The sequence below is a fragment of the Crocodylus siamensis genome, chromosome 12 (assembly GCF_052110815.1).
Source record: "Crocodylus siamensis isolate JL-2025a chromosome 12, ASM5211081v1, whole genome shotgun sequence".
Taxonomy (NCBI): Eukaryota; Metazoa; Chordata; order Crocodylia; family Crocodylidae; genus Crocodylus; species Crocodylus siamensis.
This window is the reverse complement of record NC_143406.1, coordinates 43,349,908-43,375,007: the sequence shown is the minus strand read 5'-3', so window position 1 is coordinate 43,375,007 and position 25,100 is coordinate 43,349,908. Positions and strand designations below refer to the sequence as shown.

The 25,100-nt window shown below is 44.1% G+C and overlaps 1 protein-coding gene across 2 annotated transcripts in view; it reads right to left on the bottom strand.

Moving 5' to 3' along the window:
- Window positions 1-25,100, bottom strand: part of SDK1 (sidekick cell adhesion molecule 1) — a 671,164-nt gene that overhangs the window by 420,037 nt on the left and 226,027 nt on the right. The gene's annotated exons all lie outside the window — the stretch shown is intronic.

Genomic DNA, 25,100 nt, shown 5'->3' with positions numbered 1-25,100 from the left:
GGTCACCATTGCTAATAATACCCCACGACGTGAAAACAGAAGCAGAGTTCGTTAGTATGCGGGCTTTTGCCCGTCCTGGCCACCCAACAACTGAACATCAGTTCAGTTTGTTATCAGTTCAATCTACACAGCTCAGAAACGCTTGTGAAGACCGAATCGATTCTGCCTCAGGCTTTTTGAACCTCCATACTTAGCCTTAGGGGCAGATTCTCAACTGGTTTAAACGGAAGTAAACAGAGCTATGACAATTTACACCAGGGAAAGATCTGCCTCTTAATCAACTTGGGTGCAATTCAGGATTTCACCCTTTGCATCTCAATTTCCATCTGTCACTTGTGTGTTGTTATTTTGTCTACCTCACATGGGTGCAATAAGAACAGATTAATTAGTGAGTCTGAGGTGGTATAAATACATGCAGACAGATGTCTAAGGAAACAATCTAGCCCTTAAAGTTTAACTAAGTGGTTTTGCACAGGTAGCAGCAAATAATATTTTCTTCATAATGAGCATCGAGAAGAAGCTCTGCTGAGAAATATTTCTGGTTATCGAATAAATGTCATGCATTTTATGCATTTTTTTCTTTCCCTCTTAAACACTTCGGCACTCCTCTCAGTGAATAAGCAAGGACAATGATTCTGAACACTTCAGATCAGTTTAATAAGCATCAAAGGGTGACATCCTATATGAACTGTTCGCCAGACAACTTTTAAATGAATTTCACTCATAATTTCATTTTTAAATTAAAAATTGACAAGTACATTCTATAATTTATAGGATACAATAAAACAAATAAAAACATGTTGCCAGGGTCTGCAAATACTTGAAGCATCTATAAGGCATTCTGAAAAGCTAAGGGGACAAAAAAAAAATTGCAGAAAGTTTTGACACTGACATCTAAGCCAAACTTCATTTTTATCCCAGTAAAGTTAAACTTGAATAGTTAATAATAAAAGCTACAAAATTAAAGATGAGCCCCAGTAATAGAATGCATATTACTCTCCAGACCATACAGTTTTAATGCAAAAAAATCAATAAGGAACTGAATCTGAACTGCTTTTTTATATTAGTCAGATAACTCAGTAAAAATTCTACAAAATTGGGCTCCTAACAATATTTTAATAAGTAACTACAACCATATTACTTTCCAGATCACAAACTTTTAATACAAAAAATCAGTAAAAAACTAACTCCAAGCTGGCTTTCTAGACTATTGAAATTCCAATTAAATGAGACCAGATTATACAACAAGGAAGGCTACAAAACATCCAAGTTCTACTGGGATGAGTGTATAAATACAAATGTTATATTTGGATCACACAGTTTCAATATAAAGAACACAGAGACAGGACAGCTAATAACATATAAAAGCAGATTTACCTCAACTATTTGGGAAACTATGTCTCTCTACAATTTAAAATCATTCTGGTTAATTTTATGAAATTGCTTTATATGATGAAAGCTTGAAATTTCAGTGAATGAGCCCTGGGTTCAGAAAGCCCCGGTCACACATAACCCCCTCAAACTGTCTGGAAGAAGCTACACGGCAAACAATAGAACTCATTAACTGGAACAAATTGCTCTGGCTGGATATGCTTGAGCTTGAAGAAAATCAGTTCAACCAAATTTATCCACAGGGATTGTAGAAAATGGAAAATCCCCAATAGTGGTGGAATCGTGGAAAGGGCTTGGGACAAGAGAAAGGAATAAAGGCACGTGATTTTGAAGGAAGATGGCAAAGGAAGCTGGCTGGAGGGGTCAGAGCAAACAGACTCCATATTCCAAGGCTCAGAGAGGAACGACATACGTTCACTTGGATGCTTCTGCGTGGCAAGGAATGGCGTCTAAGGGCATGGCCAGACGAGCGCAAAACTGCACGCGCCACACATGCAGGTGTTTGCTGCACTGCTAATTGCCAGTGCAGCACGTGTTTTTGACACTAGAAAACCCCTGCGTCAAAAAAACCTTGTGGCAGAAGAAAGCAGCACAATGCACGCAGCAGCAGTGTGCACTGCCCAAAACCAGCGCCTGGCCGACCACACTCATTGTCAGCCGGGCTCCGTGCACCTGGATTGCTGCTGCTGGAGCCCCGAGAGACACCCAAGACCACGGGTAAGGATGCTGGGGCTAGCCCAGGTGCTGCCCCCAGCCTCCCCTACCCCACCCAGGGCAACTTGCCACGTGCCTGAGCTAGCTGTCCCCGGAGAGCACACATTCTCACTCGACTGGCCATGCCTTCGGTGTTTTACTGTTTTGTCTAGATCTGCAGATCTCTTGTGTGATCTGAAGTAAAGGACGACTGGTCTTGGAACCTGTTGCAAAGTTTCTCTGTTACGTGCTTCATCTACCTCATGTTCCTGAAGAGGTAAATTGTAAATATGTATCAGAGTGCCCTCAAAATTGGCGCTCCAAGAAGGACAATTGGGAGGTCTCAGAGAGCTGACACGAGTTGCAGAAACCAGGCAGTTGGACTGTGGGATTTCGACTTGCCAAAAGAGCACTTGACAGAAGATCTGCACCTCACTAGCAGGTGTAAAAGCCCAAAGCGAGAGGCAGTGTCTGAATTCTGCTCAAACCCAGGAACTTCAGGCATAGATCTGGCACAGCAGGACTTTATCACAGCAGTCTGGCAAGTGGCCAGAAGCAGGAGGTCAGCTAGACCTATGGTACCTACCATATGGATGTACGGCTGCAGGGGAAATTAGCAGACACTCCTGCTGAAGCTCCTTTGACACGCAGGTGCCAGCAGTGTGTTTTATGAAAAGATGTCTGGATCAACTTCCTGAACACGCTTCCTTCTTTGTTGCTAAAATAATGTTTATAGTAGAATACCAACATTACACCTAAATCATTAAGATACCTACAAAATGTTTTTACTAGTAATTCAGGCTTTGCACCTCTGCTTTGATTCAAAGGAATCCTAAATTGAGTTCTGTAATTCAAATAGTCACGGTTTCAATTAAAAAATACAGAATGTGTTGATGCAACATGGAACTTCAGAACTTTTCAGGCATAATAATAGCTTAAAATCTGAGCTGGCGATATTGCTTAAGGTAATTCTCTGCCATAAGAATGAGACGCAAGAAAACAAAGCCCTGGTTTGGTAACCCTCACCACTCACAAATTAGGATCACCTGAAGGAAACTCATCTTGTACTTAAGTAATATGGCAAACTCTGTTTCCCTCCAGCACCACATCTATTCTTTTATTTGAAGTATTGTTTTTATTGTGAAGTTTATGTGGTTTAATGGCATGACACAGAATTATGTGGATCATTTATAAGTACAAGAGAATTCCGAAGTAAAACGAAACAAAGCTGCATCTCTCTGGACTCGGTAATGCAAAGTCACTGACAGCAGTCATGTTTCTTAATGTTCAGTCAGAATTTCTTTCATATGCAGAGAGGTAGTTAGTCATATTCGTCTGAAACCAGGCAGAAGACATGGTAGAGATGCACCCTACAGATAGGGACCACTGGAATTTGGGCTGGCAGGTCGCTGTGCTGGGCCTACCTTAATTTTGGAATTTCCCCTGCATGTCCATCCTCTCCACTGCTGACTGGCGGAGGAGCCCTGTCAGCCCTGCTGCCCGCCCCTGGTCAGTGGGGAGGCAACAACCATGATTTTAAAGATGCTGTGGTTTTTGCTTCCTGTTGCTGATTGGTGGAGGGGCCCCGGCGGCCTCATGACTTGCTGTTCATTGGACAGGGGGGCAAAAACCTCTATGGCACATTTAAAACTGCAATTTTCACCTCCCGGCCATCAGAAGTGAGCAGCAAGCAGCAGGGGCGATGGGGCCCCTCCACCAATCAGCAGCAGTGGGCGGCGTGTAGGGGAAACTCCAAGATTAAAGGAGCTGCCACACAGTCCACTTTTGGTGTGAATTCCACTGGTCCCAACCTATAAACTGAATCTGTCGTGCAAAAATTTTGTGAGCAAAGGCTCACTTCACTAGATGCTACCTGCTGCTCCAGGCTGTCTGATGAAGTGAAATGTATGCATCACAAAAATGTATGCATCACGGATTCAGTTAGTCTATAGGATGCACCTCCTCTGCCTTCTTTTATGTATTCATGTTTCAGTACTTTCTGCAACCAGACTCAGCATAATTTTTATTGACCAAAATATTTGTTGGGTTAAGAAAAAAAAGGTTTTTTTTAAATCAGCACATGAAAGAAAAGTAAGACTATTTTGATTAACATTTCACTGCACTGAACAGGCTGGTTGATTATGTTACTGTTATCAGTTTTTGGATGTTTATTAAAAACGTATATACACTCTAAAGTTATACATTTTATTTTTTTCATATCAACATGGAAATTTGTATCTTAAATGCCAAAATGATAACTGGACATCAAAAATCATCCCCCTAAAAGTTTTACATTCTAGCTGAACAGAGACATCTAAAGACAGTAATTTAATTCATCGCTTGCCCTTCTCCTTTCCTCTCTTTCCCCTTCAATTTTGGAAAGAAACCTTAATTCTCTCCAGGTACCTGAAGAATCATTTGTGCCATAAACAAAGGGGGCCTGTAACATACAAATTATCCAAAATGTTCAGGTTAAAACTGACAATGAAATTTATTAAGCCATCATGATCAGCACCATCAGTCAGGTCAGAGTCCAACTGAGCAAGGATTAGAAATCTCAGCATGAATGGAGCAATCAGTCTGAGCAGGACCTTTTATTATCACATTCTGCTTTTTTAGACAGCTGAATTTCCCAGGGCGCTTAACCTTTCACTTAAAACCCCTAATCCTCCTTTCAAAACTTATTTTATATCAAACTCAAACATTTTCATACTTCAGCTTATTGTATGAATTTAAAACTGAAGGACCAGAAGATACCTCCTTGCAGTTTTGGGGGAAAAAATCTAAGGCACTATGTATCTGACCAACAGGAAAATAATGGCTCTCTCTATTCTTGTTTTCTTAGAGTCACCCAAATTTCATTTGCAGATATTTGGGGTATACAATGACACCTCAATGATCTGCACATGAAATCAGGATTTCTCCTTATATCTCAAAGCATTACAATTAGTTACTTTTGCAGAAAACACTAATAAGTGGTATTTGTAAACCATCATAAATAAAACCCAACTTCAGTGCAACTAAAACACTGGTAATGAACCACATCTTGCTGTGTCAATTTTTTTTCCACCTCCTTGGAAAATTTCAACAAATAGGCCAGTGATTAGTGCAAACTACTGATCTACTATAGAACAAATCTTGCCCATTTAATTCAGCGGGGTGGGGGAACTGTGCTAAAATCTCTAGCTTTCTTAAAATATGCATTTAGATAGAAAACTACAAAGTGGAGGGAATCAATAATAATAAGCAAGAAAAAAGAACGTAAATTGGATAAATAATAAAGTTTAAGGCCTCAACCTAATAAAAAAAAAATGTAAAGCACAATTCTCGGTACTAGTGGATTTTTGCTGCACTTCCTAAATAAAATGGCAATTTTTGTTTCTCAAACTAGCCAAAGATGTTTATTCACTTCTCCCCTTACAGAATAAAATAACTGAGGTAGTGTCTAACAAAACCATTTTAAAAAGTCTAATCTCTTGTAACAGTTTCTTAGTCTATTTCCGGGGTTTTATTTTTTACCTTGTGAAATCAACCATTTTTTTAAAAAATGGTAATGAAAGTTGGAAACAACAGCCATGATCTATCTAGCTGCAGGGGCGGATCAAGGAAAGTACACTGGTGCAGTGTAACCCAAAGTTTAAAACCAACTGCCTGGCAGTGGCAGCAGCATTTCTATTTAGGTAGCTGTAAGAAAGTAAATTGAATTCATGGCTCACTAAAATCAACCTGATTTCTTCTAAACTCTTCTTCTAAACTGTAGGTGTTAATGAACCTCTTTCTTTTTTTAACAGTCTTGATGTTCCACTAAATAAGCTAACCTTTCTTCTGAAATTCTGTTGTCCGTTAGCTGCTCCTGGTACGCTGCTCTTATTTCACAGCCCCAAAGACTGACTAAAGTCATTCCAATGAAGTTGTATTTGTTTTTGCTTTGATCTTAAACTGAATAATATGAGCCCTAGGCCTCTACATTAGTAAAACTTCTAGTTTCTTTTACCTGGAGAAAAATATGCACTGTGTTATATGGGATAATGGACTATATCATCTGCACCCTCGTTTTCAGAATCCCAGAGCTGCCCATGTCTAGCCACTGTGGGAACAACTCCCAGACACTTCTGATTCTTAAAATATGGTAACCACAGAGTGATGTTTGCAAAGATTTTGAGAAAATGACCTCCTGCAAAATTTGTTAAGTACTCTAATTGGCTGCAATAACATTCCCCCAGAATTATTAAACTTACAACGCACCTTACATTTCCTTAATAATCATATGTTTGAAAGGTCCAGTTAATCATGTCAAAACTTTCTGAGAATAAAAAGAGGAATAAAAAGCCCCCAGTGGCTATACTGTTATTTAGGAGAAAGGAGCAAAAGAGATATGTGTAATGCTCCTACATAGCAGAGCTCTGAACGGCTTGTTAGTTGCAGTCAGTCTCAACAAGCAAGTCAAAATGATTAGCTTGGAGTCCCCTAAAACCAATGAAAATTACTAGCAAGTGTAAAGGAACTCATGGAGTAAGCTTACTAGTCCAACTTTTCCCCTAAGAAATTACTGACCCAGCCAGGAAGATTAATCTACAATGAAACTGATATCAGGGAAATAAATGGTTATAGTAAGAATCTATTTGTTCCAATTTTTCAGTGGTTTATTTCAAGATCCAAGTCAATTGGAAGCAGATATTGTGCTGGGGTACTGTCCTCCTGTTATTTTTCTCACCTGAAAATATAAACCTCTTTTAACTCATCCCCTTCCAAAAACAACTACTTTTTAAAAAGTCAGAAGTATTCTGCTGCCCAGGCCTTTGCAATTTAGCTGCATCAACTCCAACAATTTAGAGTGTCTGTTCTGCAACCCACTCAGCCCTCTCTCAGATTTTAAATGTTACAATCAAGATGGTATTGTATGAAAATGGCCCTCTGAATTCAATCTAATTTTGTTAGGAGCTAAAAATTAATAGACCTACTGGAATATTTTTTAAAGAATATATCTTGCTTTATAAATTATCCTGATTCTATAGAAGATTTACTTAAACCCTTGAAGTAATTTTATCCTCTAATCTTTTATTCCTGATTTTCTCATCAAGCATGCACCATCAGTTTATCAAATTCAATTATGTAATCAGAGCTCACTAAAAATTCACTGAAAGCAAAAATGAAAATAAACTACTGAGTAACATTTCTATGAGGAAAGGTGGCAGTAAAACCTAGAGACTGAGTATATTCTTTGTAGCTGAGAATAGCACCAAGGAAAGAACAAGTCATTTGTATTTTCAGTATTGGCATTCTTTATTTATACAAAGCATAGCAATGTGATTACTTTAACACAGACTTAAAATGGAGTCCAACTGATCACTTTTTGAGAGGCCTACTTTCAAATTTGAAATGGGAGGCCTACTTTCAAAACTGATCAGTGTGAATTTCATTGAGACTCCCATATGGCACACAAGCAGTACCAGACAAGGAAGGGTAAGAATGGGCATGAGAAAGAAAGAAAAGAGGAAGAGAAAGATGAAGCTAAGTAGACTGCATGCAACTAGGCTGCTTAACATGACAGATAATTTTCTCTTTATTGATTATATTGTCAGACAGAGAGAGAAATCCAATCCGAAGGGGGATTATGGCAAATTACACTTCTAAAGAACTCTGCTGAAAAATGGTAAGGAATATTAAAACAAGTCATTGTTTCAGTCTTATTGCAATGAAGTTCAATTCAGTTCCTCAGGCAAGTAAATCTGTAGGGCTATATATTCCACCAAACCTGCCTTTGCATTCAACTGGATTTAAACAATAAAAAGCATAAACTGTAACTCCATAAAACCAAATGATTTTTTTTCTCTCCAACACCAAAAGAACTAGGCACAATTCAAAAGAAAAAGCAGAGTTTATTCATGTATATGCCAGAAGCGTCCTTTAGCTGCTCTTGAAAGCCTTACACATTCCTGTTATGTAGTTATCTTTTTATGATTTGTTCTGAAATACACTTCTGCTTGGCCTGACTTGGAACACAACATGTTGACTGGGATTATCAAAGGGAAATAAAAACCTTGGTTTCCAAAGTCAAATGAATTTCAATTTAAATGGGATTTGGGCACCTAAACAACTTTAGTCTGTTGCAAAAATTCCAGCTGTTGTTCTTTAAGTTTCTTTTGCTAATATTCTTCTATAACAATGGTGCCACCTCTTTAAGGACATGATGACATCACGCTTCCCACTATATTTTTTTCTGGATCTAGATTCCATCATTACAGACCAGATAGGTGATTATTTCTCCTACAGGATTTTGTCAAACTGCCAAAAAGAAATTCTGATTTTCGTAACCTTCAACAATCCAAGCTCCACCTCCTTCCATTGTTCTGTCCAATCAGGCTACTTGGCCTTCATAATAAAAACCTAGAAAACTTCCTTATCCATCCTCAGCCAATGTGGGATCTGTGGAACTTAGAAAGAAAACACTTCTTCCATTGTCTCCTATCCCTCTCTGTTGATCTCCCCCTCCTCACATTTGAGTGATCCAGGTCACATATGTAAATTACTCGGCTAGAAACCCTCTTGAGTTGTCTGTCCACACATAGGCTTTGTAATCCATTTGGGTTTTTAGCATATATTTGGCTCTCTCCTGAGCAAACTTTCACCCCTGCTTTTCTAAGAGTCATAGGAACAAAGCATTGTCTGACTTAAAATTTGAGCAGCCAAGACTATTCAGGGTCCAATCAGAGCCAAAGCATGGTCCACAAGTCTGTATCAAAGAAGCTGGCAGAATCTGTTGACTTCAAACTGTTTTTTTCATTGGTGGAAAAAAGAGGTAGGAAAATGTGCCCTTGCTTCACTGAATCCAAATTTGGATCACTAACTCTTCCCCACACCCACAGGACACCCTTGACAGTAAGAAGACAAGATTTCAGAGTGCTTGGAAGTGCACCTTTATAGAGAACGAGCTTAACTACAGCACAGCTACCACACCTCTGCCAAAGAAAAGGAAGTGGGATACCCAAAAGAGCTGAAATGAGTCTGCAAACATGACTGTTATGGAAGATACATCCCCCAAAGACCACATCCACATACTGGGGGACAGCAGGTCTGCAATTTTCTAAAGTAGATGCAGAGACATTGCAGAATTCCCCTGCAGAGGCACAGGCAGGCACTTCCAATGTATGAGAGAGCACGATTTTTTCTGGGGTGAGAGAGGGAGCATTTTGTAAGCTTCCTGCCCAGTCCGCTTCCTCTAGATGCGACATCTTTGCTGCCCTCACAGATCAGAAAAGTGCTATTTCCAGGCTTCAAGAAGATAAAGATAGATGTAAATGGGCAGCAACCTCAGGTCATGCTAGTACCATATGTTTGGAGGCACAGCAGTGTGGCAGTGCTGAGTGCACCATTGAAATTCCTGGCATTGCTCCTGCTCCCCTGAATGGTCCCTGCTGCTGTAGCCTGCCCTCTCTATCCTCATCGCACAGGGCTGAAGTAGTACAAACGGAGTGGACCTTTATAATGTATTTCACTGGGCATGAGGGCAAAGTTTTCTGCCTTACTCTCACAGGTGCAAAAGCAAACCCACCTTTATCCTACGCTTCAAAGAGACCAAGAAGGGATTGGTAACACTCGAAATTTTGTATGCCATCTGAATACAAATGTAAAGCTTTGTGGATGTTAAGAATTTAGCATATTTCTCTCTCATTACTTTAGGATTAGGGCAGATGCTAGGGATAATTAGTTTTGTATAACTGGATAAGAGGAAAAAAAATAGTATGGCAAACTGAGACACAAACGCAAGAAACTTTTTCCCATCAACAAATGGAAGAACATTCAAAAGTATAGTTAACTCCTCAACCTACTTATATGAAGCAACAGTCCCCAAAAAAGTCGTCTTTAGGACAAATCAAAACTAGATTCGAATGACACTGTTTGAAGGGATGATGGCAAAGAACCAGAAGTCTCCTTAGTCTCCTGGAACACAGGAAAGATTTACTTGGGTGAGGACAGGAAGATCACAAAATCTGTAATCTTCAGGAAGTAAGACAATGGGAACCCACAAGAATATCCCCTAATCCTCCTTCTCTTGGCAAAATAATGCAGAAAACTGAGGGAAAGGTCTTTTTCATATCCCATAAACAAGACAAGATAGAACAGTGGGGAAGTCAGACTTTCAGCATACCACATATCGAGAACTTCCTCCTTGTTATTCGTTGTACTTTCAAGTTAGCTTCCTTTCTGGATTTTAACAAAATCTAGGCCCAGACCCTGATTAGTTCTCATTAGCCAGGCAGAGAGCAAAAGCAGATTTTGGTTGCAAGTTGGAAAAGCCAAAAGATAGCAGATGGCTTCCAATGTGAAGCCCTTGAATATTTTCAAGAGAGTTGCATCTCACATTCTGGCTGAAGCTTTCTTGATGATTGTACCCTCATCCCAATAAATCCTTCTTACTATTTCCCAAAAGAAATGGAAAGAAGGAAAAGCATATGCAAAACTGCCTCATCGTCTGGATACCTGCTTCAGAATACATCTGCTTTCTTCCTATTCAGCCACTGGAATCCACTGCCATTTTAGCCATTTCCCCCCTTGGCTTTCTTTCCCTGGTAGACACAGAACTTAGATTAATTTTATCTCAGAGCATAGTTCCAAGATCGAGCTCATTAATACAAGTAAATTTCTCTGAAAGCTTCAAGTAGGGGGTGCTACTTAAAAAAATAATATTCTGCTGTGTTAAATTGTCACCCGCTATAGATTTCTCTATAGCTTTTGCACATAAGATACATCAGAGAAAAGCATATGAGTTTACAGTTGTCATATTCTATCAAGATTTTCAGTCTCCAAGAGGAGAAGAAGAAAGATTGATTGCATCACCCTGCAATTAATGAGTCCAAAAATTTTAAGGGTCTTTGTAACAGGTGTGAGCCACAGGGACAGTCATTATGCCCCTGGTGTCCATGTAAGCCCTGTCCAGCTCAGTCTCCATTATAGTCCTCCCCTTGATTGCTCGCCTGCCATGCCTTGTTCTTATTAAAGATTAAATAATGGAGGCTGCCCACAGGCCTTAGAGTGAGTCTTAGTCCAGTTGTCGTAACCCTGGGTCCCTCCTGGACCCTCAATTGCCCTGGTTTGCTCAATAGCCCCTCTCAGTTGGCCTGAACCCCTGCCAGCTCTTGAGGCTTTGAGGGCTACCTATGTATCTATGCTCCTCCAGGACATCTGTAGCCTTAAGGGCTCAATGCATGGCTCTGTTTCCTCCCCTACACCATGCCCTAAGCCTCGTGGATGCTCCCTCTCTTGGATGTTAACTATTTGTACACACAGCTCCCTTTTGGGCCCTCGGACTCCCTGGTCCCTTATACAGTCTTCCTCTGAACTGTTGGGCCCTTTGCCCCATGAACAGCCCCTCCTCCAGGTTCTTGGACCCCCCCGGTCCCACAAGTGGCCCCTCCTTTTGGCTCTCAGATCCTCTCATCTGGATGAATGCACTCAGGGCTTGTGGACCATCTGGCCCAGGTCTCAGCCCTTCCTAGGCTCCTGGACTCCTTATTGGACCCCACTGTCAGTCTAAGGGCTCCTGGATTACAATCAGTCTTGAGTCTGCCACTTCAGGGCTCAAGGCTAAACCACTGGTGTAATTTAAATAAATACCAAGTGTCCCAGCCCCCTGGCAGACACCTGAACCCTCTAGGGGCTTAAAAGAACCCAAGGTCTCCACCCAGGGAACCTGCCTCAATTCCCAGGCCTGCAGAGTCATTCAGTACAATCATTGTCCCTTCAGGAACATGCTGCCCTGCAGCCAGAAGCTCCTCACTGGGGAGAGCTTCTCCACACGGGTTAAGGAGAGACTACCTGACCTATGCAGGCTCTAGGCTTATATAGCTCCAGCCTAAGCCTTCTTCCAGTCAGGTGAGTCCCTCATTAGCTCCCCTCTGCCACCTGCAAGCAGCCTCTCAGGAACATCCCAGTGCCCTGCTACAGCCTCAAATAAAAAAAAAAAAAACCATCCATGAGGGAACAACATAACTTCAAAATCATCACAGTAGTGAAACCAGGCACTGAAGCAGAGGGAGAACTGTCTTAGAGGCCTCAAACACACAGAAACACAATACTAGGGCCTGAGAATTTGACAAAGGTATCCAACAGCCCGATTCCCTTTAAGAGATGCAATATCCTGGGAAGTAGCCACTATAGCAGTGCACTCTATTACCTCAAAAATATCCAGCTCAGGTAATCACAATGAGAGGCAAGACAGTCTAGGAATAAAGGTGTTAACTTTGGGCTTAGGAGCTCCGCATTCAAATCCCTCCTGCATCACAGACTTTGTCTAACCTTGGGCAACTCACTTATGCCCAGATCCACAAGAGACACTAATGCAGAACTCTGGGTTTAGGCCCCAGAATACAATTCTCACAGTCATCACCTGACCCCACAAGCACCTACATTATTACCAGGAACATTTCTCACATAGCTGAAGTACTTTTTCCACACATGTCCAGAAGCAACACATTCCTAGCAGTACTAAGGAGCTTGGCACCTATTGCACCTAAACCCCATCAAGATCCACAAACTAGATAGTCCCCTTTTCTACCTCTGGAGCATCCAGGTTCGGCTGGTGTGCTCTCAATAAAACACTAAGCCAGACTCATTAAAGCCATAGGATCGGAGAGAGCATGAGCACAACACTCCAGCCTTCAGGTCAGGGCATTCACTTAGGATAAGGTGGCTTGGGCCCCAGAACCTGCTCCACGGTCTGTTTATGTATTCTGTACAAAACGCATGTTTTCTATAACAAACATCCATTGGATAAATTGTACAAGCAGTCTGTACAGCAGGGCCCAAAACCTAGGACTCGTCTCCCAGGGAAATGGTCTAATCACCAGGCACACCCCCTCCCCCTTCTGCCCAACGAACCTTTACCTCTATTCTGCCAAATGAACAATTTCAACAAAAAGGGAAGAGAGACCAACCTACAATTTAAGGTTAGGGAAGAGCCTTGGGAAGTTGGGGTTCAGAGCCCATCAGATAGGAGAGAATCCAGCTTGCTTTTCCATATCCTGAGTAAGAGCTTTAAGAACTAGGCCAGGGTTGTCAACTGGGAGTACATGTACCCCCATGGGTACTTGGAAAGATGCTAGTGGGTATGCGCGGACAGGCAGGGACAGAACGCCACCACCCCGCACCACCGCCTTCCAGGAGTAGGCCTGGGGTAGTGAGGGCAGCAGCTCCCCTCTGCAGGCTGCACAGGGCAGGGGGGGAAAAGGGGAGCTCACAGGCAGCGGCTGCTGCTGCCATCCACCACCCTGCACTGCCACTGTGTGCAAGCCTGCAAGCCCCCCCACTCCACATCTGGCTGCCGCCACTCCTCCTGCCCCTGCTCCATGTCTGGTCGCTGCTACTCTCCCTCCCCCTCCCCCTTCCAAGTTCAGTCACCACCCCCCGCAATTCTCCCCCAACCCTGCTCCACGCTCGCTACCAGAAAGGGTACACTCCTTAAAAAAGGTTGAAAACCCTTGATCTAGGCTACTGCATAAAGGGAAAGGGGCAGGGACATCTCCTCTTTACCCCACTGTGTCCTGAAAGAAAGGAATGAGTCAATTCTGTTTCTCAAAAAAGGGCTTAGATGGCAAATGCAAGAAAAAGATCCAAGGCTGTGAAACTCAAGTCAAGGGAAAAGTATTGCCCCTCTCCTCTCCCCATAAAGGAACACACAAAATAACTACAATTACTAATAAACTAAATGCATAAGTAGGACCTTCTGAAGTGCTGTGAGTGGCAGTCTGGTTCTGTGGCACTGAAAAATTTGTAAGCTAAATTTATTCTAACGAAGCATTTCTCTAAAAAAAAGTAAGGTGATAAAGTAATAGAGTACACAATCACTCCCCTAGTATCAGTCTAATATATGTATTTCAAAATTACAAAATAATACATTGCATGTTCCTGGCACATTTTCAATCATGCAGCTAATTAAGAGCAAGAAACCTCCAGTCTCTTCAGCTGTGTGTGCTACACTGGAGGTAAAGTGAAGCGTAGAATCCGGTGTCAGGTGAGGAAATGAATGGACGGTTAAACCTTTCTGATACGATGTGACTTGCACTTCCAAGATCCTCCAATAAATACATTAACCAATTTTGACAAAACAAGCTTAGCCCTTCTGAGGGCTTACACTTGCACAATACACGTTCCAACATCAGATTAAACAGGTCTTTCAATTATTACATGGTAGAAAATCATATCAGCAGTCCTGTGGTAATCCCCTTCATAGCTATGTACTTCCTACGAAAGAGACAATCTGAGAAAATGCAATTCCCGCCTACTGAAAAAGGGGAATTTACAAATTGTAAGAGAGTACCACATCATCGGGTAAACACGTTTCTATTATCCTGACAAAGATTTCACTAGGAAATATTCACAATGGCAGTTTCAAGAAAGGTGAACACCTGCCACTCCAGGTACAATCAGTGGAACCTCAAGGTGCTCAGCACCTTTGCAAAACAGTCCCTAAGGCCCTGGAGAGACAATGGGCAAGACTGCTGCTGAGCAGAGTGAACAGACTGCCAGAAATGCCCTGCCACCACTTCAGTATTTCCATCCTATATCTCTGTTGTGTGTCATTTTCAGTTGGGCAAATGTGGAATTTTAAAAGTGCATTAACATGCTCCTAAATCAGCAAGCCAGAGAAACAAGAAGCCTCATTCAATGAGAAGGAACCATTGCTGCCTTTGTCTTTCCATCTATCCGTTTCACAGGTGGATATTAGACAGGAAATAGGCTTAACCTAAATATGCTTTTCAATAAGCCTGCTAAGAAGCAACATCGTTTCACTGGGAACCACACATGCATTATTTTCAGTTCATTAATACCTAGCCAGAATGGTAGGCACGATGGCCTTATTTTTCAATCGTATGTTTCGCATTCAGCAATTGACAAATACAGGAAATAAACTAACACAAGGAAAAGTAACCCCACTGAGGGGAATCTTCCTGGAAGAACACAACCATAGGAATTACAAACCGGAAATTAGTATGGATCGGATACACAAGGAGGCCCTGTGTAATCTCTGTATGCTGCTGCAAGGACCTGGGTGTTGACCCCACATAAACCAAATTAAAGACCCAAGAAGGGATGTGCCACAGACCTGGTCCGACTAGGCAATACAAATTTATAGCAGTTTACCTAAAAAGAAAAAATGGATTGAGGAAAACCAAAGTGAAAACAGTGGGATTAACAGACTAAAGGAAGAAAAAATATCTTTTCAGTGAGCCTGAAGGAAAAGTGCAATATAAGTAAATGCATGAAGAAGCAAGCAAGAAAAATATGAGATCAAGACAAAATGAAAAACACTGACATACTCATAGGATTTTAAATAAAGCTTGAAAATAACTTGCCGCACAGTCAGTACAGCCCTACAATGTTATGAATTGATTGAAATTAAACTCAACTATAAATATCGTTTCCTTTATGGATTCTCTCTCTTTCCACCAAGTTGCATGTCTGTCAGCTACAGAAATCTTCATTTCCAAGGCCAGTAACTATCATCACTGCCAAACCTGCGACCAGGGGGAGCAGCACCCCAAACGCGGATTAAAATTCTGCTGTGACAATCACTGCTGATGCTTCAGTGCACATGGTATTGAGTATGAGAAACTCTACTGACTGACAGATGATAAGCAAAACCTCCTGAGGAATCCAAAATATTTTTTATCAGATCCCTGGCTGCAGTATATCACAAGCCTTTTCCTCCTTTTCAAAAGAAACTTCCAAATCTGATCCCCTTAGCTGGCTGCCTGCACACCTATACCTACACAAATTCTGGATGCTAGATCTTTTCTCCCATGAAATGAACTTCTCTAGTTTCTATGACCAGGGATACGGGTTTTCCATTCACCACGGAAAAACATGGTAAAGCCCAAATTTCCTCATTTTAAGCAGAAAAACCTGGATTTTCTCATTTTAGAGAGAAAAACTTGGATTTTCTCCTTTAAAGGAGAAAAACACAGCAAACAGTGGGTTTCCCTTTACAGGCTGGCAGAGCACAGGGGGCTGGGGGGAGGGGGAGAAGGGCAATCAGCAGGGGGCATCATGTGCATGTGCAGGGGGCACCACGTGCATATGCCCATTAGGCAGCCTGGAGAGTAGCTCCTGCAGGTAAGTCTGGGGGTGAGGGGGCCCGAGGGGAATTGAGGCCCCATAGCAAAGGGGGCAGTTTGGCAGGGCTGGGGCTGCTGCCCAACGTGAGTGGTGCATGGGGCCCGGGGCTGTAATGTGTGGCTGCAGGGCCCAGGCAAGGAGGGAAGGAGCCATGGGCAGGTCATCCCAGGGTGGTGGGGGATGTGTTCCCTGCTGCTGTACACACAGGGGGCATCGGGGACACATACCCCCCAGATGTGTGCACGGAGCGAGAGAGGTGTCCAGCTATGGGCTCAGGCTCCCCTCCCCACCCCACTGCCTTCCGGGGCCTCTGTGGCTTAGCAGTGCGGCAGGGCAGAGAGCAGCAGGGAAGATCTATGCCGCTGCTGCAAACCCCACACCACAATGGCAAAGCACCCCCACCCGTCGAGCTGTGGAGGCCCTGGAGGGAGGGAAGCAGGGTGGAGAGCCTGAGCCCAGAGGGCAGCCTGCATCCATACCCCACAAGGGCTCCGCTCTAACTGCGAGGCCGTGGAGGAGGAAGGGAGCCAGGCTCAGTGCTCTGCTCTGCTGCAGCAGCTACCGCTTCCCACAGGCAGCAGCTGAGGTTTAGGTAGGGGGCTGTGGACGTGGGTCCCTGGCCCCATAGCGGATGAACACCATGTGCCCCCGGAGCCTAAGGGAGCATGGCAACTGCCCATAGGCGGTGGCAGAAGCGTTGGCAGTGGGGGCGTGGCGGCAGTGATCGGGGAGTTCCCACAGGCAGCCGTGGCGGTGTTGGTGGGGGGTGGGTGGACCAGCAGTCAGAGACCACCCGCAGACGCCACCAGCAGCGTTGGAAGCAGGCTGCAGCAATTGGGGACCCCCTGCAGATTCCACCAGGGGCAGGAGAGGGGGCGTAGCAAGCTGCGACCACCCGCAGACGCCGCCAGCAGTGTCGGCGGTACTTTTCATAGTCTCAGGTGTTGCACATGCATCTACGTGCACCCCCTACACATTACCAATGCCATTGGCCTAGCAGATGGGGGACCCCTCTGGCAGAGATGGGGGACAGGGGACCACGGGTGGGGAGTGACAGGCTGTGGGCCAAGAGTGAGGGGCACCAGCAGGGCCCAGGGCTGGGGGGCTGTGGATGGGGAGTGAGGGGCACCAGCACGGGCAGAGCACTGGCATGTCAGGGCTGCTCAGTACCACAAAACAGTGGGGGGGGGGGGGGGGGGGGGCATGTGGGACAGGACAGCCACAGCTGGACCTGCATCCTGGTGAGTGAAAGAAGCAGGGGGGAGCTGTGATTTTCCATAATAAAAAACCAATAATTAAATACAAAAATGTATATGTATTTAGATTTTATTTTTATTATACTGACTGAGGCACTGGTAGGCTTCCAAACTGCTTTAAAACTGTAAATACATCAGTAAAATATTGTGGTCAACTGATATCTAATATATATCTATCTATAGCTATATAGTGGTGTTTCATTTTAATCACAGGAAACTGTGCATTTGGGGGGTTTTTAATCAGAAAATCTGTGGGTTTTTCCTCTCCCTCTCTCCCTTTTAACCAGAGAATTTGTGATTTTTAAACAGAGAAAACCAGGATCCCTTTCTATGACATATGAGTTTGGGGAAGGTCAGGCACTGGATCTTAAGCCTTACAGCACAAGGGCCAAATTGAACGGCTAGGATATAGCAGATGAAGTATGTTTGAAGCAGCCCTGTGTTTTTAAAATGCTGCTTTAGTATCCGATTCATTTGTAAGATCATACTGTAGCATGCTGAGTCACTTGAGCTCTGCAGGAAGGCTGTGGGCTTTCCAGGATTCAGATTATCATGTGTAACAAATCTCTGAACACACCAATGAAATTATGCTAGCATTTTACTACCATACTCCAGCACAAGATTTTAGACCAAGTAAATAAGGAAACTGTATTTCTCAAATGGGTAGTTCTTCAACCCTTCAATACCTATTTATTGAAAGACAGAGTCCTAACTAGTAAGTGTCCTTTCTCTTAAACAGGTTGAGAGATCAAAATATGGGTCTCTGCAGACACCCAGTCCAAATCTGTTCCCAGAATTGTATGATTGAAGTGCTGACGTCTGGGTTACAGAGGACATACTGACGATCAGAGGCAAGAATGGAAGTATCCTACTGATAAAGTAGATGACTATACGTAGCCTTGGGGCATAATACAGATCGCATGAACATTAGCCTGCATGTATTCATGAGTACTTGTGAGGTCAAAGGGGGAGAAAAAAACCCCTAACCAACAAAGTTTGGAGTTTAGCCACAGGACTGAAAATACATTAATCTCCCTTACTGAACGCTCTGTACTTGCTTCAGAAGACAAAAATCCAACTACTTTCTTCTCAAATGAAATTTTAAATGTATTTGTCTCCAAAGTTATAGATCTCCAGGAATCTCTAAGATCAGAGTGCCCACTCTCCTGAATGAATGCAATAGTGCTCTTATTTCAATCTCCAACTAAGCAAACAGTCAGGCAGTCCAATGAGCCCCTGTTCTTTTGAAGTTAATTTGCTCCTGTGGTAGACGATTACTTACAGTTTCACCTTACTTGCCTCTGGAAGCTATTATCACAGTCGGGTCTAAATCAGGGGCATCCAACTTCTGAGTAGCTGGGGGCAAGCCACACTGCACCCCCCCACCCTAGCTATGCACCTCCCTACTGAACAGAGCTAGTGCCCACCATCACACCACACGTCTGCCCTCCCCGCCGCCCCCGACTAGGCGGCAGAGGCAGGGAGGGGAGCCCGGAGACACCAGTAACAGGTGCCAGCAAGCAATGTGGGGAGCAGCTCCCGAACTGAGAGCCCAGGGGCTGCACAACCCTCAGGAAGCCACATGGGACCCGGGAGCTGCCAGGTGGGCAGCCCTGGTTTAAATACCACCATGCCTGCTCTTTACAAAATGGCACCCTTGAAGGCCAATAAGGTCTTGTTTTTTTAACATTCAACAATGTCCCATTATAACAAAAATGACATTCAAAAATCAGCCTGACAGTATCTGTATACCAGCATCTGTTTCAGCCCAGTCAGGTAAGCATAGTCCATCTGCTGCCTGTTGCCGCAGACTAGGAAGGGCAGCGCACTTATTCTTCATTGTTGATATACCCAACAGACAAAATCTGCTTAATGTACTGAGGACTGCAGGCGACTTTTACTGCCCCAGTTTTCACTCAGCATTTTCCAGTCCAAGGGTCTTTGCAGCTAGTGATCCCAAACGATATTATCTGCCACTATACTGTGACTTACTTTCAGCCTGGAAAGTGTGAAATCACTTCACTTCCATCTGTAGAAGAGCAAAAGGCAAAGTAGGTCACTTTTAAAGGGGCTATCCCTCTTGCCCCTGCTTCATATGTGCAACACAGCTGAATTTTGTGAGCAGCTCATAGGCTAGCAATCCAAGTTCACCCCGCCCCACCCCACGCACACGCACACATATGTAAGCTCAGAGTCATGTCACTTCCCCGGGGAAAACGTAGTATTGCAACAAACAAGAGTCATGAACATCAGAAATGCAGCATGCGGTACACTTCCTAGCTTGGGCTGGTAACGGAGATGCACGGCCCTGGCCTCAGACTGCCAGAACAAGTATGGCTCTGTGTCGCAGGGCTCTCGGGCATCCTGCGACTGAGACTAGAAATAGCTTGGGAGAGACCTCTGGGGCGGAAAAGGGGAAGCACAACTGCCAGTTACTAGGATGGTGCAGGTGCCGGTTGCCCTAGCAACCAGGGAAGCCGGGAGCCAGGAAGGGGCGTAGCTTAGCCCTTCTTAAGCCCAGGCAGAAGGCCAGGAGTTCAGTTCCCCTCTGGCGACCGCGAGAGCAGGAGCTCTGCGGGTGAGCTGAGGAGCCCGGGTCAAGGGTGCAGCCTGACCACTCTGACAGGCCACAATGATGCAGGGGAAAAGGGAACTTGGACGGAGGTAAGGCAGAGCCTCCATAGGGTGGAGCTGGGTCTATGAGCTTGGGGCTTATGATTACGTTACGAGCCGGTAGGCTTCTGGTTCTGTTGTAGCCGCTTGGCTCATGATTTTTGTTGCGGTTATACCGGAGGACCGGGTGAGGCTGTAGGGGTGTGAGGAGGCCTCACGGGGCTCCCCAGTAGCTGGGGGGTTCCCGGTGCCCAGTGGGGGCACAGTGAGCAGTGCCACAGTGGACACAGCGTTTCGAGTACCGGAGAGGTGCGGCATAGACCCCGGAGGGGGCAACCAGCCCGAGAGGCGTGGCTTAGGCCCCAGAGGGGGCAACGGGCGCGAGAGGTGCGGAAAAGGCCCTAGAGGGGGCAACGAGCGTGGGAAGTGCGCGACAAGCCCAGACGAGGGGCAGGAAAAAGCCCGAAAGTGAGAAGGGCGCTGACGACCCAAAAGGCGAAGTAAGGGGCCGGGACCCGATACTATGTCCCGGGGGAGGATCATTCCGGCAACAACTGCGAGGCTTGGGCTGCGGTGCAGGGGAAGAAGGGAGCCGCAGACAGCACTCCCGACCATCGGGGCGCACATAAATGGGCAGCCTCCCGCTAGGTTTCATCATTCTTCACTTATGAACAAGATCAAGACGTGGCAGGAGAGAATAGGCGGGTGGTGGGCCCATTGCAGAAACCCGGAGCTGTACATGCAGAGAGACTCCAAAAGTGAGACTCCTGTCACACTCTGTCTTCAAATTCTGGTGCAGCTGCTTTCTAAATATGAACAATTAAAATATCCCATTCTCTTCCAATGTAAGTGCCCTAAAAGCTAGGCAGAAGCGGAAAACAAAACTACAAAAAAAACCCCAAAACAGATTTAGCTTGCACTAATACCACATATTTTTTCTAATGTTTTTATTCATATTCCTTTATTTTTGACCTTTCATTAGAAGTTATTTTTTAAATTTATTCAGAATATGTGAATTCTGTTAACCTTTGACCAGGTCATGCCTATGGCTCGCCATGTGTCAGAAGACTTCCAACTGCAGTAAATCATATACTAATTACTTTCTCTGAACTAATCCTGGACCTGTGAAATGTATTATTAAAGCCAAGATACAGGGTAGAATGTATCATGCAAATATAATCGTGGTAGAATAAAGAAAAGAAATCTTAAGTGACATAAAACAATTTCTTAGTGCTAAAATAAAGTATCCAACTAGGTGCACACCTGAAATGTGCTAATTCCCATTCGCCTAAATCTATCAACTTTTTAACTATTATTAAAAGGCAAACTGTGATCTATCCATTTTGAAATTATTCTGTTAAGGTTTGTCAGGTCATTAAATTAGAAAAGCTCATTCCCACCACACTTCTCATCAAAATCAGCTTCCTAATGTTTCACAATTTATTTGGTAGGCTGTCCCTTGCCCTGTTAAATACTATGCTTTATACATGCACTGGTAAAAGAATAAAATTGGTACTCTAGTAGTCTGCAATTTACTGAAATTAAAGTGCAGAAATATGGAATTTGAATAAAAGGTTGCAGGATTATATGTGGCAAACTGCTGTTTTGACGAAAAATCTTAGTGGAAGTCTACCAAAAACATTTCTTAGCTAACTCTCAGGTTTGCTTCAAACACGCTTTGTACAGTTCACAACAGTTACTAAAGGAAAAATGTTTTTTTTATCATTTAACTCAGGAAACAACAAGCCAATGAAGACATTTTACTAAATCTTTCTTTATTGCTGAAGCTTTCCTGGAAAAAATCACAAGTACAGTACCAGAGAAGCACTTCGTTTTAGAGAATTTATTGTTCAAATGTCAAATATTTTATAACCCAGTTGCTGCAAGCAGATAAAAGTTACTTGAATTAAGCTTGTGCCCACTTTATAATCAGAGATGAACTTAGCTCTTGGTTTTCATAGTCCCAAGAATACCACAGTTTGGTATCAAACTATACCAGGGGTGGGCAACATACGGCCCATGGGCTCCGCAAGACTGCTGCAGGAAGTACTGGACAGTGCCAAGGGGGAGGGAACACTTTTCCCCTGCACTGAGCACACTTCTGCCCTGCCAGTGCTACTCTTGCTGCAGCTGTTCAGCGAGAGCAGGAGAGTCTGCAGCAGGCACAGAGTGGGTCAGGGCTGCACACAGGTCCCCGCCAGTACTTCAGGGCTGGGGCCAGCAGCTGCCTAGAAAGGCAGTCCAGCACAGAGCCACCCCAGCGCCACTGCATGTCCAGGGGGCTGCAGGATGCACCACAGGTGGACAGTGAGGAGCAGAGGCAGGGGCTGGGTTGGGGCCAGAGTCAGTGCACAGCCTGCTGGGGCTGTGTGCTGCTGGCAGTAGCGGAGAGGCACCGAAGAGCGTGCAGGCTCCAGGCTGTTGCAGGATGAGGGGGCTGACCAGTTCAAAGGGGCATGTGTCAGGGGCTCCCATGCACACCCCACCATACCCACAAACCCATCCCCCACAAACCACACAACCACATTCTTCCCCACATACAATCACACACCCCACGAATACCACACTCCCCCCCACACACCTCTCCCTACATGTACCCACAGGTCTCTGAGTGGAGCTCCACTCACTACTACCCACACAGCCCATGACATACATGCACCAACACCCCTAACCACCCTCCCCTCCACACACCCCACAAACTCCATATCCACACACACACACGCGCCTGCAAACACTCCCCCCACGTCCCCCATACCTACGCACATACACACATACTCCCATACCCATCCCCACACCCCACATACACCCACATCCCCCCAAAATCCCATACCCTCCCATCCCTCAACATCCTCCATGATACACAAGAGGAAAACTTAATTTTGTGCTAATATACAGTCATCTCTCTATATATGATGCAAATACACAAAAATCAGGACAAAAACATCTTTTAAAAGTAAAATTAAAGTATGTTATTGCTGTTGTTGAATTTTTAGTTTATAATTGGGGGGGGGATTCTGGTTTCAAGGTGGCAAATCCCATTCTCAAAAGGAATACTTTCGGGGCAAGGGAAGGGACTTCAGGTTACAAAGGTCAGGGGCTAGGGGGCAAGACTTCCCATACCAAAATGTCGACCAGGGGGCAGGGCACCTGTCAAGGGGCAGGGCTATACTTGTGGTCCTTGACAGCTCACCAGAACTTGTGAAGTAGTCCTCCAGCCAAAATAATTGCCTGCCCCTGAACTATACTGTGCCAGCACAATTGAAATCTCAACTCTTTCATAAACTTCAATTTTTGCAAGTAATCGAGTAACTTCAGTGTCACATAAATCTTGTCTACTTTTACGATACCTCACGTTGTACAGACTGGGAGGCAGGGGAGTGTCTTTGGGCTGTACATATCCTATTGTGTATTGACCATGCCCAGATGATTTACTCTTTGAGTCCTCCACGGCTTTTGCCAATTTTACCAAAAGATTCTGTGCAAGGAACTTTTCCAGCTGGAGTTAGTCTCACTTGCCTGTTCTCCTTTGGAAAACAGCTCTAATACACAAGAGGTTTTCCATCTGTGCAATCAGGATCAGCCACTGTTGCCTTGGATGCTTATTCTATTGTTTGCCACCATTTTCTGTCCCAGTTATCTCAAAGGTCTTCCCAAGGACCGAGGTAAGACTGACTGGCCTATAATTTCCAGGGTCCTCCTTTCCCCCCTCCTTGCAAATGGGGACCACATTGGCCCTTTTCCAACCCTCTGGTACCTGGCCAGTGCCAGGGGCCCCGTCATGACCCCATCAATTCTCTCAGCACCCTCAGGTGAAAAGTATCTGGACCTACTGATTTAAACACGTCCAGCCCCTCCAAAAGTTCCCTAACTAGGTTGTCCCTGACCCTAGGCATGGCAGTGGCTCTCTTGGGTCTATCCACAATTCTAGTGGGGGAGATGTCCTGGTCCCTGTTCACGAATACAGAGGCAAAGAATTCATTATGTTGCTATAGCTTTTACTTTTGGATTCCTATTTTCAATATCAATTAGTAGGCCACAGATCATTAAATGATTACTGATTCTGTTCATCATTCCTGTCTGTAAGATTCCATTATCTTGCAATTGTGTTCCAATAATATCACTTTTTTTCCCTAGATGTACCCAAATGACACCGCACACTCCATTTTCCTTCTAAAATTGTCAGCACATTTGTGCCAACACATCAAATATATTCCCTAAAACTCAAACTGCATTTAATAGAGAATAGACAGCATTCCCTCATCAGCATCTTTGGTTCTGAGATGGGGTGAACAGACACAAGAAAATTACTCTCCACAAGAACACTTGTCCCCATCTTTCCATCCCTTGCGGCCTCGTTGTCTTCTAAATTGAAGACAGACTTTAATAATAAAGAGCCATTAATCTTTTAGCCCTCCATTTTTATACTGTTTTCCTTCCATAAGCTACTTTTTAAAAAATAAGCTCTCAAATTTAGTCTTAATCAGACATGTATATTCACCAGAAAGTGCCCTTTCTTAGTAAGCATCAAGAAAATGGAAATAGTTCATTGCAGTGTTTTCCATACTCTATGTTTTATATCTGTCTGTCTCCACCCCCCACACCTGACATCTCAGACTAATCCATAATAAGCCAGGCTCTCTTATCCAAGGTCCCTTCCAGCACTAATGTCTATGAAATCCTGGTCTATTTCCAAAATCCCATTATACCACTGAAGTGAAAAGGAAGGGTATAAGTAAAGTTAGGAAAAGTTTTCTGGGTTTCACTCAAACTTAGCCACAAACACTGCTCTCTTCAAAAAGACAAGGTGCTTAGCTAACAATAGAACAAAGAGGACACAGCACAACACCCGCATAGTATAACCTCAGAAATCCGGATACCAAAAATCTGGAATTATCAAAAATCTGGTACTTCCCCTACTCCTCCCCGCCTTCCCGAATGCAGAGGGAGAAGCTTGCACACAGAGGCTGCTGCTGCCATTCACCAACCTGGGCCAGTGCTGCTCCAGGACTGGCCACCGCTTCCCTCCTCCTG